This window comes from Oncorhynchus tshawytscha, linkage group LG06 (genome assembly GCF_018296145.1).
Source record: "Oncorhynchus tshawytscha isolate Ot180627B linkage group LG06, Otsh_v2.0, whole genome shotgun sequence".
NCBI classification, from domain to species: Eukaryota; Metazoa; Chordata; class Actinopteri; order Salmoniformes; family Salmonidae; genus Oncorhynchus; species Oncorhynchus tshawytscha.
Window position 1 is genome coordinate 35,922,622 of NC_056434.1, and position 18,033 is coordinate 35,940,654.

The following is an 18,033-nucleotide window of genomic DNA, read 5'->3' on the forward strand; positions in this document are numbered from 1 at the left end:
ACAATCTAGGCCACAGGTGTCAGTCATTCCATGTAGGGCCGAGTGTCTGCGGGTTTTTCCTCCTCCCTTGTACTTAATTGATGAATTAAGGTCAATAATTAGTAAGGAACTCCACACCTGGTTGTCTAGGGCTTGAAAGGGGGATAAAAAAAAAATGGAAAAACCTGCAGGCACTAGGCCCTCCATGGAATAATTGTGACATACCTGATCTAGGCCATGTCAGAGATTAAATAATCCAGATATAAATAGGGAGATGATGATTTTTTTATTTTTTTTGCAGCCCTGTCTGCGGACTCCAGTACCACTTGTTGTCTATAGGCATCTGTGCTCTTCTGTGGTGTTTGTCTAGGTACTACTGAGGGAGGACACTACCACGAGGGATGCCCCCCCCCCCACAGTTCCCTGTGCCAACACTACCCTCGCTCCTCTGACTGTATGGTAATTAGTGCCACAACACATTGGGTCTCTCTACCAGTCTTAATTAGCCCCTAAAGTACACGCATACTCCCAGCACTACAGTACCCCAATGCTACAGTTCACAGACCGCAAATATAGTCACACACACACAGTCCAACCCGATCACTACAGTAAACACATACAGTCTGGTATGGGCACAGTGCTGGTGATCTATATAAAGTGTGGAGAACAAGTATTTGATAACCTGCAAAATCTGCAGTGTTTCCTACTTACAAAGCATGTAGAGGTCTGTAATTTTTTTAATCATAGGTACACTTCAACTGTGAGAGACAGAATCTAAAACAAAAATCCAGAAAATCACATTGTATGATTTTTAAGTAATTCATTTGCATTTTATTGCAAATAAACTTAAACACTACATAAACTTATAAATAAACACTACAGGCTGATCCAACTTTGATGTAATGTCCTTAAAACAAGTCAAAATGAGGCTCAGTAGTGTGTGTGGCCTCCACGTGCCTGTATGACCTCCCTACCATGCCTGGGCATGCTCCTGATGAGGTGGCGGATGGTCTCCTGAGTGATCTCCTCCCAGACCTGGACTAAAGCATCCGCCAACTCCTGGACAGTCTGTGGTTGGTGGATGGAGCGAGACATGATGTCCCAGATGTGCTCAATTGGATTCAGGTCTGGGGAACAGTCCATAGCATCAATGCCTTCCTCTTGCAGGAACTGCTGACACACTCCAGCCACATGAGGTCAGGGCCAACCGCACCAGCATATGGTCTCACAAGGGGTCTGAGGATCTCATCTCGGTACCTAATGGCAGTCAGGCTACCTCTGGCGAGCACATGGAGGGCTGTGCGGCCCCCCAAAGAAATGCCGCCTCACACCATGACTGACCCACCGCCAAACCGGTCATGCTGGAGGATGTTGCAGGCAGCAGAACATTCTCCACTGCGTCTCCAGACTGTCACGTCTGTCACAGTGGCGAATTTGCCAATCTTGGTGTTCTCTGGCAAATGCCAAACGTCCTGCACGGTGTTGGGCTGTAAGCTCAACCCCCACCTGTGGCCCTCATACCACCCTCACGGAGTCTGTTTCTGACCGTTTGAGCAGACACACGCACATTTGTGGCCTGCTGGAGGTCATTTTGCAGGGCTCTGGCAGTGCTCTTCCTGCTCCTCCTTGCACAAAGGCGGAGGTAGCGGTCCTGCTGCTGGTTTGTTGCCCTCCTACGGCCTCCTCCACGTCTCCTGATGTACTGGCCTGTCTCCTGGTAGCGCCTCCATGCTCTGGACACTACGCTGACAGACACAGCAAACCTTCTTGCCACAGCTCGCGTTGATGTACCATCCTGGATGAGCTGCACTACCTGAGCCACTTGTGTGGGTTGTAGACTCCGTCTCATGCTACTACTAGAGTGAACGCCCCGCCAGCATTCAAAAGTGACCAAAACATCAGCCAGGAAGCATAGGAACTGAGAAGTGGTCTGTGGTCACCACCTGCAGAACCACTCCTTTACTGGGGGTGTCTTGCTAATTGCCTATAATTTCCTCCTGTTGTCTATTCCATTTGCACAACAGCATGTGAAATTTATGATCAATCAGTGTTGCTTCCTAAGTGTAGTTTGATTTCACAGAAGTGTGATTGACTTGGAGTTACATTGTGTTGTTTAAGTGTTCCCTTTATTTTTTTGAGCAGTGTATATAAAGATCACCAGCATATATATATATATATATATATTTAGAAGCTTCCAAAAGCATTTGTGTTGGACCTTGCATCAGCACCTACATTAAATTCCACACAGCTCCAGAGGTCAAAAATGGAGGAGCAAACATCATGTACGCACTTTCCAGTGGGGACAGATAATATAGTCTACATACTCTGTCTTCGGCCACATCCCTGTCTGATGGCCTACTCCACTAAATCTCTGCATGGCTGTGCCCTTTTGCTCAAGGAGAGGTACATGTGTAGGGTTATATATAGCCCACGGCCATCTTGAGCTGGGGGACATTAACAGTTTGTTTTGAAACCCTAGAGCTTTGCCTAGACCATGAGGGTAATCTTACATGACAGTTTATTGAGGGCGCAGGCTGGGAACTGGGAGTCATCGACCTGAAACAGTCAGAGACATCCAACTTACCTTACTGGTATGCACTGCACCCCACGAGTTGGGCCTACATGTTGGACCTAGGAGGTAGCACTGCCTTAGCAACACATTGGGTTTATATACAGTGGGGTCTGAAATTATTGATACCGCCAATAAAGATTATTGCTAATTTCTGTATAAAACAAAAAAATACTGAGCTATATTGTATGCTCCAAACATTTGGGGAAATTATATTATTTTAAACAAATACAAGAGAGAGATTACTTGAACCATTTTTTTTTGAGGTAGGTCAAAATTGACACTCTTGAAGAATCTGATAGAGTATTCAAAAATGTAGTATTTGTCTCAATGTTCCTAGCAAGTCATGTGACTCTGTAGAGTCACATCAAGCTCGTCTCTCTACAAACTTGGATGCATTTGCAGTTCTTTTTGGTTGCGTTTCAGATTGTGTGCCCAATAGGAATGAATGGTACATAAGAATACTGTAGGTTTCTAAATACTTCTACATTAATGTGGACGCTACCATAATTATGGATAATCCTGAATGAATTGAGAATAATGAAAGTTAGAGGGTCAAAGATCATATCCCCAAGAAATGCTAACCTCTCCTGTTATTGGTAATGGTGAGGTTAGAGAGGGAGTTTACTTGTTAAACAAAATCTCTTTCTCTGAGCAATTGTATTAGTATAAATTAAATAATGTAATTTCCTTTTTAGCATACAATATAGGTCAGTATTTTAATTAGTTATTTTTATACAGTTATTATTGCTCATCTTCATCAAGGGTGTCAATAATTTCAGACCCCACTGCATAGTAGAGGTCGACCGATTAATCGGAATGGCCGATTAATTAGTGGCGATTTCAATTGCATAGCAATCGGAAATCTGTATTTTTGGACACCGATTTGGCTTTTTTTTTTAAACCTGTATTTAATCTTTATTTAACTAGGCAAGTCAGTTAAGAACACATTCTTATTTTCAATGATGGCCTAGGAACAGTGGATTAACTGCCTTGTTCAGGGGCAGAACAACAGATTTTTACCTTGTCAGCTCAGGGATTCAATCTTGCAACCTTACAGTTAACTAGTCCAACGCTCTAACCACCTGCCTCATTGCACTCCACAAGGAGACTGCCTGTTACGTGAATGCAATAAGCCAAGGTAAGTTGCTAGCTAGCATTAAACTTATCTTATAAAAAACAAAATCAATCAATCATAATCACTAGTTAAACTAGTAATATCATCAACCATATGTAGTTATCTAGCGTGTCCTGCGTTGCATATAATCGATGCGGTACGTATCGTTGCTCCAACGTGTACCTAACCATGAACATCAATGCCTGTCTTAAGAACAATGCACAGAAGTACATATTTTTAACCTGCATATTTAGCTAAAAGAAGTCCAGGTTAGCAGGCAATATTAACCAGGTGAAATTGTGTCACTTCTCTTGCATTCATTGCAGGCAGAGTCAGTGTATATGCAACAGTTTGGGTCGCCTAATTTGCCAGAATTGTACATAATTATGACATAACATTGAAGGTTGTGCAAAGTAACCACAATATTTAGACTTATGGATTCCACCCGTTAGATAAAATACGTAACGGTTCTGTATTTCACTGAAAGAATAAACGTCTTGTTTTCGAGATGATAGTTTCCGGATTCGACCATATTTATGACCTAAGGCTCGTATTTCTGTGTGTTATCATGTTATAACTAAGTCTATGATTTGATAGAGCAGTCTGACTGAGCGATGGTTCAATTCATTCAAACAGCACTTTTGTGCGTTTGCCAGCAGCTGTTTATGACTTCAAGCCTATCAACTCCCGAGATTAGACTGGTGTAACCGATGTGAAATGGCTAGCTAGTTAGCGGGGTGCGCGCTAATAGCGTTTCAAACGTCACTCGCTCTGAGACTTGGAGTGGTTGTTCCCCTTGCTCCTGCTTCGAGCCCAGGTAGGAGCGAGGAGATGGATGGAAGCTATACTGTTACACTGGCAATACTAAAGTACCTATAAGAACATCCAATAGTCAAAGGTATATGAAATACAAAATGGTAGAGAGAGAAATAGTCCTATAATTCCTATAATAACTACAACCTAAAACTTCTTACCTGGGAATATTAAAGATGCATGTTAAAAGGAACCATTTTCTCATGTTCTGAGCAAGGAACTTAAACGTTAGCTTTTTTACATGGCACATATTGCACTTTTACTTTCTTCTGCAACACTGTGTTTTTGCATTTAAATCAAATTGAACATGTTTCATTATTTATTTGAGGTGAAATTGATTTTATTGATGCATTATATTAAGTTAAAATAAGTGTTCATTCAGTATTGTTGTAATTGTCATTATTACAAATACATTTTTTTTTAAACGGACGATTAATTGGTATCGGCTTCTTTTGGTCCTCCAATAATCCGTATCAGCTTTGAAAAATCATAATCGGTCGACCTCTACTGCATAGACACAGTACGGGCGGGCAGAAAATAAATTGTATTCAGCATTGATTTGATACTAGAAGGCTACTCTTTGCCACTCAATCGAGTTTCTGATGAGAGGGAGACTACCTTTCATCCTGAAAACAAAGAATTGTCCTGCTGTCGGTCCCACCCATCCTATGTCAAGGATAAAGAACTTAAGAGCGGACTTCTGCGTCTACACATGCAGCCCCCTCTCTCAACTAAAGCACTTAAATTGGTTTAAGGATCCATATTGGCAGAGCCAAAAGCCCACTGCAGGGATAATAGATTTTTAATGGAGAGATGATGGTAAGGGGAACCTCTCTAGGGACGGATCACAATCGAACACAGCGAGCACCATGGAGCCAACCCCCCACCTCACACACACACAAATGACTTCATCTCTGTAAATGGCATCTTTAGTGGGGCACTGGAGGAGACTTGGCTGCAATGCTACAACACAATGTAACCAAGCCTTGACACAATTTAGCTTAAGAAAATCCATCCATTTACAAAGGGAGATATAACTAGCCAGGCCTTTCAGGGTTCTACACCAACTTTTTCCACAGGTGATTGTCGCACAATTTAAAATTAATTTTATTTATATTACCTTGCACAATTGCCTAGGCAAGTCAGTTAAGAACAAATTCTTATTTTCAATGACGGCCTATGAACAGTGGGTTAACTGCCTGTTCAGGGCAGATTTGTACCTTGTCAGCTCGGGGATTTGAACTTGCAACCTTCCGGTTACTAGTCCAACGCTCTAACCACTAGGTTACCCTGCCGCCCCGGCTAAATACACAATGACCTGGCCTGTGTGCTATAAATGTGCATGCATTCCATATATAACCAGTGTTCTTACATTACTTTGCTGTTACAGTAAATCAAAGACTTTAAAATCTGCAATAAATAAATATTGCACTTTATTTGAAGTGCTTTGTGTTTTTTTCTGCAAAATCGATACCACATAAAAAAATAAGTGGCAAGGTCTGATGTTTCAGGTTGACTCTCAAAATCACACTTATTATTATAGAAAAGTCCACAACAATGCTTAAACCACATCAGGGCACCATTTGAGGTCTAGGAAAAATGAGACATTAAGATTTTTTTGTGTAGTTAACCTTTAATTCAGATGTGCACCAGCCAGACAGCTGTGTTTTGCTAGTGGCGTGTCTTTAGCCACATGTGGAGTTTTCAAAACAAATGGCCACTGGATTGATGCAAATAACCATGATTATGCAAGGTTGGCATAGGCTACTTTGTAGTTACCTTTTAATTGACTGCAAAAAAACAAAAAATGGTTATGCTATCACTAGCGATGCTAACAGCCACACAAGTGGTAGAGATATAGCAGGGCTTGATATTCCGGTAAATTTGCCAGTAGCACACCAGGCCAAAGCTACTGGCCCCATATGAAAAGAAAATTCCGTCCCAGGTCAAGATCTGACAGGAAAGCGAATGATGCGCACATAACTTCATCTGCTAAATCATCTGCTATCTTCCATTTGCAAACTGAGCAACTACTAGGTTCATACAGACATTGGCAAGTCAAATTCAAGGACTGTCAAGGAATTTTTCCAAGCACTTGAATTGTAATTTTTGAGGACTTACCATGATATATTTTATTGTTGTAGTAACGCCATTTTGTGGGAAAATATCATAATGATTGGCTGCACCCCTACCCCATGATGTGAAATCAATAGATTAAGGGCTAATACATTTCAATTGACTGATTTATTGCTATAAACTCAGTAAAAATATTTTACATTGTTGCATGTTATGTTTATATTTTTGTTCAGTACAGGCAGCACGCTCCCGACACAAACACACTAATGAAGCCTGTCCACATGTGGTATCTAGTCAGTCTCGCCATTTGGGATGTTGAAGAGTTATTGAGGGGTTACTGTGTCAGGTTTTAAAAATGAGAAAGCGACCAATTATTATTTCTTGAACACTATGGAAACCAAGTTCAAGCCAACATCCGATGATTTTACAGCAACATGCGCCGCAGACTAGCACAACGCCATTCAATTGAAATTGTGGTTGACAAACAAAAGCGCCTACCTCATAAAAACTGATCAGAAATTAAATCAAGAAATAATTCTATTGGTGTAGTAGAACTTCTAAATCGGCTACCACAACATCCATGAATTTTCAAGGACTAAAGAGCCTAGAGGAAATGTCTTATTTATTCTGACCCCTTGACCTTTTCCACATTTTGTTATGTTACAGCCTTGTTCTAAAATTGATTATAACACACAATACCCTATAATGACAAAGCAAAAACAGGTTTTTAAACAAATGTACACAATGAAATGTGGGAAAAAAATTAAACTGAAATGTCACAATCACATAAGTATTAAGAACCTTTACTCAGTACATGGTTGAAGAAGCTTTTGCAGCGATTACACCCTCGAGTCTTGAGAATGAAGCTCTAAGCTTCGCACACCTGTATTTGCGGACTTTATCACATTATTCTCTGCAGATCCTCTCAAGCTCTGTCAGATTGAATGGGGAGCATATCTGCATAGCTCTTTTCTGGTCTCTCCAGAGATGTTCGATGGGGTTCAAGTCCGGGCCACTCAAGGATATTCAGAGACTTGTCACGAAGCCACTCCTACATTGTCTTGTCTGTGTTCTTTGTGTCGTTGTCCTTTTGGAAGGTGAACCTTCACCCCAGTCTGAGGTCCTGAGAGCTCTGGACCCAGTTTTCATCAAGGATATCTGCACTTTGCTCTGTTCATCTTTCCCTCGATCCTGACTAGTCTCTCAGTCCCTGCTGCTGAAAAACATCCCTACAACCTGATGCTGCCACCACCATGTTTCACCATAGGGATGGTGCCAGATTTCCTCCAGATGTGATACGTGGAATTCAGGCCAAGTAGTTAAATCTTGATTTCATCCTTTACGTGCCTTTTGGCAAACTCCAAGTGGGCTGTCATGTGCCTTAAATAGAGGTTGACCGATTAATCGTAATGGCCGATTAATATTAGGGTCGATTTCAAGTTTTCATAACAATCGGAATTTTTGGACACCGATGGTGCAGATATATATATATATATATCTGCACCATCGGTGTCCAAAAATTCCGATTGTTATGAAAACTTGAAATCGACCCTAATATTAATCGGCCATTACGATTAATATATATATATATATTTATTTACCTTTTATTTAACTAGGCAAGTCAGTTTAAGAACAAATTCTTATTCTCAATGACTGCCTAGGAACGGTGGGTTAACTGCCTTGTTCAGGGGCAGAACGACAGATTTTTACCTTGTCAGCTCGGGTTTTCAATCTTCCAGGTTACTAATCATCTGCCTTACATTGCACTCCACGAGGAGCCTGCGTGGCGGGTACGTTGCTAGTTAGCATTAATATAAAAAACAAGTTCATCTAGCGTGTCCTGCGTTGCATATAATCGCTGTGGTGCGCAGTCGCGAAAAAGCCCTTTGTTGCTCCAATGTGTACCTAACCATAAACATCCGTGCCTTTTTAAAAAATCAATACAAAAGTATATATTTTTAAACCTGCATATTTAGTTAATATTGCCTGCTAAAATGAATTTCTTTAAAATAGGGAAATTGTGTTACTTTTCTTGCGTTCCGTTCAAGCAGTCAGGGTATATGCAGCAGTTTGTGCCGCCTGGCTCGTTGCAAACTGTGTGAAGACCATTTCTTCCTAACAAAGACAGTATTTATTTGCCAGAACTGTACATAATTATGACATAACATTGAAGGTTGTACAATGTAACAACAATATATAGACTTAGGGATGCCACCCATTAGATAAGATACGGAACGGTTCCGTATTTCACTGAAGAATAAACGTTTTGTTTTCGAAATAACAGTTTCCGGATTTGACTATATTAATGACCTATGGCTCATATTTCTGTGTGTTATGTTATAATTAAGTCTATGATTTGATATAGCAGTCTGACTGAGCGGCGGTAGGGAGCAGCAGGCTCGTAAGCATTCATTCAAACAGCACTTTCCTCCGTTTGCCAGCAGCACTTCGCAATGCTTCAAGCATTGCGCTGTTTATGACTTCAAGCCCATAAACTCCCGAGATTAGGCTGGTGTAACCGATGTGAAATGGCTCACTAGATAGCGGGGTGCGCGCTAATAGCGTTTCAATCGGTGACGTCCCTCGCTCTGAGACCTTGAAGTAGCTGTTCCCCTTGCTCTGCAAGAGCCGCGGCTTTTGTTTCGAGGAGAGGGACGGAAGCTATACGGTTACACTTGCATTACGAAAGTGCCTATAAGAACATCCAATAGTCAAAGGTATATGAAATACAAATGGTAGAGAGAGAAATAATCCTATAATAACTACAACCTAAAACTTCTTACCTGGGAATATTGAAGACTCATGTTAAAAGGAACCACCAGCTTTCATATGTTCTCATGTTCTGAGCAAGGAACTTAAACGTTAGCTTTCTTACATAGCACATATTGCACTTTTACTTTCTTCTGCAACACTGTTTTTGCACTATTTAACCAAATTGAACATGTTTCATTATTTATTTGAGGCTAGATTGATTTTATTGATGTATTATATTAAGTGTTCATTCAGTATTATTGTAATCATTATTACAAATAAAACATTTAAAAAAAATATATAATCGGTATCGGCTTTTTTGGTCCTCCAATAATGGGTATCAGCGTTGAAAAATCATTATTTGTCGACCTCTAGCCTTAAACTGAATAGTGGCTTCCATCTGTCCACATAAAAGGCTTGATTGGTGGAGTGCTGCAGAGATGGTCGTCCTTCTGGAAGGTTCTCCCATCTCCACAGAGGAACTGTAGCACTGTCAGAGTGACCATCAGGTTCTTGGTCACCTCCCTGACAAAGGCTCTTCTCCCGCAATTGCTCAGTTTGGCCGGGCAGCCAGCTCTAGGAAGAACCTTGTCGGTTCCAAACTTCTTCCTTTTAAGAATGATGGAAGCCACTGTTATTAGGGACCTTCAATGCTGCAGATTTTGCTCTGACATGCACTGTCAACTGTGGGACCTTACATAGACAGGTGTGTGCCAGCCAAATCGTGTCCAATGAATTGACCAATCAAGTTGTAGAAACATCAAGGATGATCAATGGAAACAGGATGCACCTGAGCTCAATTTCAAGTCTCATAGAAAGGGTCTGAATACTTATGTAAATAAGGTAGCGTTTTTTAAATTTATAATAAATTAGCAAACATTTCTAAAAACCTGTTTTTGTTGTGTCATTATGGGGTATTGTGTGTAGATTTATTAAATAAAACATTTTCCTCATCAATTTTAGAACACGGAACCCAAACCAGTTGCGCGCGTGCAACATCGTGCATAAATGCAATCACAACACCCAGGTTAAAATATCAAAACAAACTCCGAACCAATTATATTAATTTGGGGACAGGTCGAAAAGCATTAAACATTTATGGCAATTTAGCTAGCTAGCTTGCACTTGCTAGCTAATTTGTCCTGTTTAGCTAGCTTGCTGATCCTAGCTAATTTGTCTTGGGATATAAACATTGAGTTGTTATTTTACCTGAAATGCACAAGGTCCTCTACTCAGACAATTAATCCACACATAAAACGGTCAACCGGATCGTTTATAGTCATCTCTCCTCCTTCCAGGCCTTTTCTTCTCTGGACTTTATATTGTGATTGGTAACTTTAATAAATTAGGTGCATTAACACCACTGACCTCAGTAGTCTTTCAGTCACCCACGTGGGTATAACCAATGAGGAGATAGCACATGGGTACCTGCTTCTATAAACCAATGAGGAGATGGGAGAGGCAGAACTTGCAGCGCGATCTGCATCACAAATAGAACTGACTTATATTTTAGCCCTTGGCAACGCAGATGCTCATTGGCACGCACGAGCAGTGTGGGTGCAATAATTGAATAATATAGATTTCTACATTTATTTTGCAATGCTCATGCATGGTGTAGTCGGGGTATAAGGTTGTAACGTAACAAAATGTGGAAATAGTCAAGGGACTTGAATACTTTAAGAATGCACTGTATACCTTGATTTTTACAAATGTATTCCAAAATAAGAGTTGTACAATTGAAAGGTCAAATACACCAGATGTTAAACAGTCAGCAACAATCTAATGAATTCAGGGCTTGTGAACTTATACCTAGGCTGAATATAAGCCTTCCACAACCTTAAGACGCACTAATAATTTATTTTGCAATAATCACTTATCTGGCTTTCAAGTCTATGAGAATACGATTTAAAAAAAAAACAAATCTAACTAGAACCACACAATGCACATTCACTAATAATGACAAACTTTTTGTAGCGAGTATTGGCTTACAGAAAATTAACACAGGTCTCATCAACAATCAAGCTTACGTGCTAGTGATTAGCCAGCTAATCTTTAGCCAATTTGGATCCATTTGCTAGTATCGAACCCTATCTTTAGGGATGGATAATGGGAGCACTGGATAGTGAGTAACCCCATTACATTCATGGCTCATCCATTTGAACACAATGTGAAGATAGAAGCCTGCATCTCCTATGAATAGGGTCACAGTTTTCAGTCAGTCAACTAATCAAGATCCTTGGAGTCAAAAAAGTAGGGGGTTAATGAGTGAGAGTGCAGTGCCCTCTCTCTTCTCCCCAATAAAACACTGTGTGTAGAAGAGAATAGAAGTGAGGGCCCTAGCCTCAAAATAGACAGCCTCTTAGCAAAATATGACCTTTTTCCTCGCTGGGTCCTCCTTTCAGGTTGTTAACCAGGGATCATCTCACACACAAACACGAGACAGGACCATCAGTGGACAGAGTCGCTCTCTATTCAGCTCTATGACAATAGAAAGCAGCTGGAAGACCAACCATTCAATCCATTAGTCAACAATCCCTAACACAAAGCAACATGCCCAAGCATTAGAGGGGCCTTGTCCCTCAGGTAGCTTCGGCTACCCCTCATCAAGTGCAACAAACCACCTCAATGCCCGTTAATGTGAATGGAACCCTTTCTAAATCTGACCGTGTCCATATCAATGGTTTATCTAGCTTGAGTGTAAATGAGTAGAGAACTTCCATTGGCATCATTGCTTTTTGTATTAACCTGTTACTCATGGGGTATTGATGTCATGCTTCTTGAATCATTCTTTATCAGACCACTGATTTGTCATCCACTCATTTTAGTGTACTGTACTACTAAGCACCGTATTATTAAGCACCGCTAGGCTACTGTATTACTAAGCACCGCTAAGCTACTGTATTACTAATAAGCATCGACATCATAAACAAAAATAGGAAGTTATCATCAAAACACCCGATGACTGACAATGTGTGAATCTGACCTGCAATGAATGGCATGTATGATTATACAGTGTGAAAATATATAATCCATAAAGGTCTTTATAGACATCAGTCCAGCGATCAATGTGCCTGCGTGTGCATTTTGGAGCAGCATGCACTTCTGCATTCCACCCAGAAAGGAAGTCTGCCTTGTGTAGTGTATATCTACTAGGTCCTTGGGATGTCTGAGTAGCTTACCAAGTAAGAGGGTCCAAGGCACTCTGACAGAAGCTAGTGATGACATTTGAACTTCCGGATCCGGTGTTATGTGCCTTTTGTTTACAAATACTAGCTAGTATGGTGTTCTATTTTGTACTTTTTACCTATTCCCCCCCCCAATTTCATGATATCCAATTGGTAGTTACAGTCTTGTCCCATAGCTGCAACTCCTGTACGGACTCAGAGAGGTGAAGGTAGAGAGCCATGCATCCACCGAAACACGACCCGCCAAGCTGCACTAGTTCTTGACACACTTCTCGCAAAACCCAGGAGCCAGCAGCATCAACGTGTCAGAGGAAAAACCATACAGCTGGCACCCTGAAGCCAGCGTGCATGCGCCTAGCGGCCACAAGGAGTTGTCGCTAGAGCGCGATGGGACAAGGACAAACTAGCCAAACCCTCCCCTAACGACGCTGGGCCAATTGTGCGCTGCCTCATGGGTCTTCTGGTCGCGGCCGGCTGCGACACAGCTTAGGATCGAACCCGGATGCAGTGCCTTAGACCACTCCGCCAGTCAGGAGGCCCAGACACTTAAGGATTTAACAAGTTACAGAGGCAAACATGTCTCTTTACGAATTGGAAGACCTTGAACGGCTCTTAATACTCAGGAGAAATAAAAACAAAAAAAAGCAAGAAAATGGTATGTTCGTCCAGTGAACACTATAAGAAGGGATGAGCTTGTCCATAGCTAAGTGCTGCAGAATGGCTGGCTATGACCCTTTGGTTTTTAGCAAGTGGCAGAACACAAAGTATCGCAGCAAGTTAGGAGGGAGACGTGGGAATCTTCACGCGAAGCAAGGTCGGCTCCCAACTCATTGCAGCTACCAAGGCCGGAGTGCATACCGGGGACCCAAACACAGAGTACATATGTCTAAGTGTGGGAAGAGGCATTCCCACAGAGTAAACCTGATGTGACCATATCCATGTAGATATGCTAAATGCATATGACTAATTATATATGGTGTGAAAATTATACCAATATAGAACTTGTAATTATAGACCCACAAGACATTTACATGGCCATGTACAACCTTGTGTTATGTGTAGTGACCTTTCAACATTTTAATGAGAACTTTCCTACTATGGTAAATAGGTGAGAATGACTGTCCAGCAGTATACAATAAGGACAGACCCACAAGACATTAACCTCATCTACTTCACATAGCTCATGTGCAAAGCAGTACAAGTTTACTGAGTGACTAATTAAGAAAACAGAATTGTTTTCTGTCACAAGTGCCAATAACCAGACAAAGAAAGACATTATAGAGCAAAAGGTCTGACATTTCTTTTATTTTTTCCCCAGGTGACGATCACAAGAGGACATAATGTCAGTGTCCTAAGGATCATCCGCTGTCATCCTCATCCAGCCACTGGAGCTGGGTGGAGTTTGATGGAGTGCCAGGGGAGAGAGCAAGGGTGCACCTGGGCGGAGCATTAGGCGTTAGTGAGAGGGTCCGGGGACATGATGAACTAGGCCGGGGAGATGATGAATCAATGGGCGATGAATCACCTGTAGATAGGCCCTAGTCCGGTCTACAATGCAATCCCTCTCCCAATGCCTATAAGCAGCAATCTCCATTGGCCCATTTTGAGTTAAAATGCTCACACAAAATAACTGATTTTATAAACATCTCAATATAACTAACACACACAGTGTCTGTTTTCAGATGTTTGAACGGGCCCTGCTAATCATTATGATAAAAACAGGCACAGGATATTTCCAACTTACAATTTCTCCCATCTAGAAACGAGATGATTTCACATGTTCTAACTAGGTCTGCTAAACATAAGATCAAAACATACACTGTTCAAAAGTACTCAGCTGCATGACAAGAGTACATACCATATCTGGCATATGTCTGACGATGTTTCACACAAACACGAAGCCACACTCCATGTCTCCTTCACCTTTTTATAATTGCGAACATACCGGTCCCGAATCATACTCCATTTTTCTTTGATATCAGTATCAGTGTTCCAATTTGTGATATCTCCCTCCAGTGGTTATCTTTTACGTTCTTGTCCAAAAACAACTGCACTGAAGGGTTGTAGAGGTTATCGTATCATCTCACCTCCTTGCAGATGCTCCTTAAAACTGGACAGGCATAATTGCATGTAGCAAATGTTGAAATAAAAGCACAAAAAAAAGGATGCTTGCAAGTAGAACAATAAGTAGAATAGCAGTTGCAGCGAAGTAGCGGCACATCCATCTCTTCTGTGTTTATATCTGAAGGGATGTGATTTAGATACAGGGCGGGACATCCATTGCAAACCTCACTCAATACTGCCCCTCAAGTCTTTGCAAGGAATGATATGGCGCTTCTCAATTTCCAGTTAGCAAAAAACTGCGTCAAATGCAGTAGCGTATTACAAGGAGCTGCCGCTTTTGTGACAAAAAACGACATTACAGCACTGCGCTACGCTCCGTAGCTTCCGTCTCTGTAGTGTGGATTTACCTTAAATCTCTTGGTCAACCCTACATGGATAATGTCATACCCCACTGAGTGGCAATGAGAGGGTCATCATTAGTTACTACTGCCAAAGTCATAAACCCAGCCCACTTGGGTTGACTTTAAACCTAACCTCAACCACACAGCTTACTTTATGCCTAACCTTAAATTAAGACCAAGCTGTTTTTAGGAATTTCTACTATACAGCCAATTTTTACTTTGTGGCTGTGCTATCTAGTGGAAACCCGGTGAGAGTTGCTACACTTTGGCAGGCAGATTGGGAGTAGCAATGTTGTTGAATGAGTGTTATATTTAGCCTTATGTGGGCTATATATAGACTACACACAACACCATGCTTCTCTTTTGTTTCAACGTCAGGCTACTAAAAAATATTGTTCCGCATGTACTCAATGCCTAAACTTTGAATATAAGCTAGGCAACATAGACAAACTTCTGACATTTTTGTCTGGTAGGACTGAGAGTAAAAAATTAAAATAAAAAAAGGGCCAATCATGATATCAGTGATCTTCAGGTTGAAAAAATAAATAAATAAGAGCTCTAGAAAGAAGCCAGAGTTCCTGATTTGGAATTCCGGGTTGGTTGCAGGCCCCCCAGTGTCCGGTCTGGTGCGTGGAGTCACGAGCGCTGCTGGTCGGCTACTACGTAGCAACCAATGCCAAAAGCCCTGGTCTGCCCAAGAAAGCCTTTGTAAATTACGATCACCAGAAAGCCCCCCAAAAATGTTGGATGTCTGTTTTCGGATCTAAAATTTGTTTATGATCAAGTTCGATTCCCCAACTGAATTATTTAAAGTTTGTTACAAATCAATATATTTAATTAAACAGTGATCCATTCTGACTACTACATTTGTCATCATACTGGACCACATGTTGACAGACAACCCACAGGCTGGCATGCTATGAGGAGACGCCATTTAACTCTCAGGCAGGATGAAAACGACTACATCGACCATGATCCTTTGCAAGTTACGGCCACTTTCACCATAACCCTTAGCAATTTTTTGGGTGCCATTCAGCAATATGGCTCACTTCAAATTCAAATACTTCCGTATTCATGCCTGCCTGGAGAGTTCCATAGGAATACGTGGATGATGTCAGCGTTATCCCTATCTACTGGTTTTACGGTGCTTTCAAGACAATTGGGAACTCTGAAAAAAACAAGGTTAAATCATGAGATCTGATATTTTCAAGCCGGAATGTCGGAGCTCTAGAAAGATGCCCTAGTTTCCGACTTGGAATTTCGAGATGGATGACTGCATAAAATGATTTTTCAGTCGTAGATCGTTAATATATATATTTTTTAAAGAGTTCCCAGTTGTCTTATATACTCACAGATGTCTAAGATTTCCGAGTTCCCAGTTGTTTTGAACGCTGCATTAATGTCTATAGTTTTTCCCAGTCGGAGCTAGTTTTTTTCCCCGTGTTCCCAGTTGTCTTGAACGCGGCATAACCTACTGTCTCTAGCCTAGAAATCAGTTATTTCTGGACCATGACCAAGCACGTCGGAATGGAATCGCGTTCTTAATCAAACGCCTAGTAATGGAATGCAACTTCCGCAGTGCTCCAATTCGGTTTTCACTGTGACTGGGCGTCACCCGCGTCTGTGTGGTCTACAAACTACAGACGCAGGGCGGCTGTGGAGCCCTCATTGACTGGCCATAACATTTTAAAAAAATGGCAACAGTTTAACACTTGAATTTCTTGACAATGAAAATGTGCTTCCATGGTTTAGTTTACATATCGGCATTAAATGATCCTCCCCTGTCCGTGAAGTTTAGGCGGCGAGCCGGGATTTAGCCTACGAACTAAATATAGCCTATATCTGAGAAAATAGTAGTAAACAAATTATATAGCAATATGTTGAGTCAATGACCACGGAAACGTCAGCTTGTTTGGCAAAACGTTAGGCTACACTTCCCAATGTTGTGCTTGCCAACGAGACAGCCTGATGCAGGCGTGAATGATGTCGTAAAAACACAAAATGTAAAGGTGCGCCGCAGTGGTTGGCGAGCTCGAACAGTTGTAGCACATTTTGGTCCCCTGTATGGGTTCCCCGGTCAATGCACAAACAACGTTGAGCGACACATTACAAGAATCATACATTTGTGAAAAATGTGCACGGAATACTTACAATAAGCAGAGCTCTACCCTAATTATCAAGAGGGCGAGGTGGTCTACTGGAAACAATGTATTATTACTCAGTAGCTTCTGAGCGTTCCAAGCGTTGAAGTCCAGATGGTGTTTCCTCAACGAATGTCTCAATAGTTTCGACAACAGAAATGTATGTTATTCCAGACACTGCAATTTTAAGTGAAATTTATCAAAGCATTCGTTCAGTGCTGTATGCGAGGTTAGCTCACGGCGAACAATGTGCTTCGAATAGGGAGAGGAGACTGTTAGAGTCCACGCCCAGCCCTGTATGAACCGCCCCGGCGAGAACAGTTCAGTTGCCTGTTTTGACCATCGTTAGTTAGCACATTGGGCGGTTTCCGTATAACTGCAAAATATAAAGGGGCAGTGTGGGCATACAGAATTACAACTACAAATTCTGTAGTCGCCAATCTTAACGTGATTTATGCATTTCACATTTTCGAACCATAGCCCAGTCAGATAATGTAAACCTGGGAGCTTTAGTATTACATGTTTAATATTAATATGTGGCTGAAAATGTAGACTAGAATGTGTGGTAACTTGTCATCGTAGTGTTGTTATCGATCATGCAATAAAAAAAATACACTTAGACTACATATCCCAAGGGGCAAAGCCCCTTTTTATAAACGTATCCAGGAAGTCATTTGCCGTTGTCAAGCAAACTTGTGCGTGTCTTTGCAAATGCTCTCTGAAGAATGTGCACTTCACACGTTTACGAATGTAGCTAGCTATCTAAGGTAAGATAAAATACGACATTGGGTATTGGTGGATAACCAAAATGAAAAGTGATTTGTGATTCCATTTGGACTTTTAAATTAATTTGATATCTGCAGCCAATCAACACATTTGTATGATATTGAGATGTTAGCCAGCTTATTTTCATACTCAAGCCATCAGAGCCAACCCC

At 41.3% G+C, this 18,033-nt stretch overlaps 1 protein-coding gene across 2 annotated transcripts in view; it reads right to left on the reverse strand.

Annotated features, from left to right (window-relative positions):
- The window catches only part of LOC112252501 (GTPase HRas), a 38,849-nt gene that overhangs the window by 20,409 nt on the left and 407 nt on the right, over positions 1–18,033 (reverse strand). The window contains exon 1 of one of the 2 annotated variants that reach the window (XM_024423764.2): positions 17,107–17,438. The exons of the other annotated variant lie outside the window; for it this stretch is intronic. The gene's annotated coding sequence lies outside the window, so the exon portion shown is untranslated. Of the gene's footprint in view, positions 1–17,106; positions 17,439–18,033 lie in introns of those variants that run through there. 2 annotated transcript variants of the gene reach the window in all.